Raw genomic sequence first — 1,204 nt, forward strand, 5'->3', positions numbered from 1 at the left:
AGTGGCAACGGCGCAATCAGAGGCCATCGAGTCTCTCCCGGCTAGGTGTGTAGTGTTTGCACCCTCCAAAACGCGTCCAGTTGATCCCAACAGTTCCCACGCCACGCCTCAGAATGCCGACAAGAGTATGGGTCATTAGGTCACAACTGAGCTTCATTGTAGAATTAAAACAACAGGCTGATATTATTACACTAAGAAGCAATTTTAACTATTACAAGTCTACTGCATGGCTACTCAAATACACATTTTAAAGGGCACTTTTTTTTTGTCCAAAAAGTCAAAGGTCAATTTATTGAGGTCAGTCAGGCCACAAGTGATAAAACTAATATTGCAAACAAAAATGTCCAAAATACAAATAAATTCTAATTTCTTTTCCATTTTTTTTTTTTTTACATAAGTCAAGATACTGCGTAAAACTAAGAGGGGGGGTTTGCTTATTTTCAGCAGCCATTTGCTCTTTTTGTTTGCCCTTAAAATAAAGGTGCCTACTGAGGGCCACTTGCCTACTGGGTAGCATTTAAGTTTCGTTTTAGACAGAAATCGACACTAATCGGCCACAATAATAGGAACACTTGCACAATCTACACCGCAATCTCAAAGATTGTGCAAATGATGTTTCAGTGAGACTACTTGAATATTTTTGAACAACCCCCCCCCCAATGAGAATAGTATTTTTCAATTTGAAGAGTTCGCTCCAAGTAAAGTACAGAAAGGTCAACGAGTTTGATTTTGAACATAGGACCCCCTTCTTTGATAGCAGTTTTGTCTCGGTAATTTAAGTGAACCATGTTTATCATTGCAAAAACAACTAGAAAAAAAACGCAGTGCAGTTGGACGCCAATCCACGTTACAGCTTTCTTGTGAAGGCTGACACCTCCATTTTGTCACGCACCCGTGCACACCTCAGGCGACTTGGCAGAGGAAGTGCTTACGTTTACGACCTTGCACGTTATCGGTGGGAAAAGGAGATGCTTGTGTGCCATTAGGGAAAGAAATGTATCTAATATCTGACAATGCACTGTAGCAACGTGCTAAGTTGCCAGAAATACACTTCACTCACCCCAACTTTATTCATAACACAGACAAGAAAACAAGGTTCATTGAACGTATTTTATTGCAGGGTGCACAAAATACAAAAGAGGTAGTTGACAAAATAATTTATAAACTTTTTTTTTGTGTGGTATAAAAAAATGGCGAACGGTCT

Source organism: Filicampus tigris, chromosome 20 (assembly GCF_054856515.1).
Source record: "Filicampus tigris isolate MCC_2025a chromosome 20, RoL_Ftig_1.0, whole genome shotgun sequence".
Taxonomy (NCBI): domain Eukaryota; kingdom Metazoa; phylum Chordata; class Actinopteri; order Syngnathiformes; family Syngnathidae; genus Filicampus; species Filicampus tigris.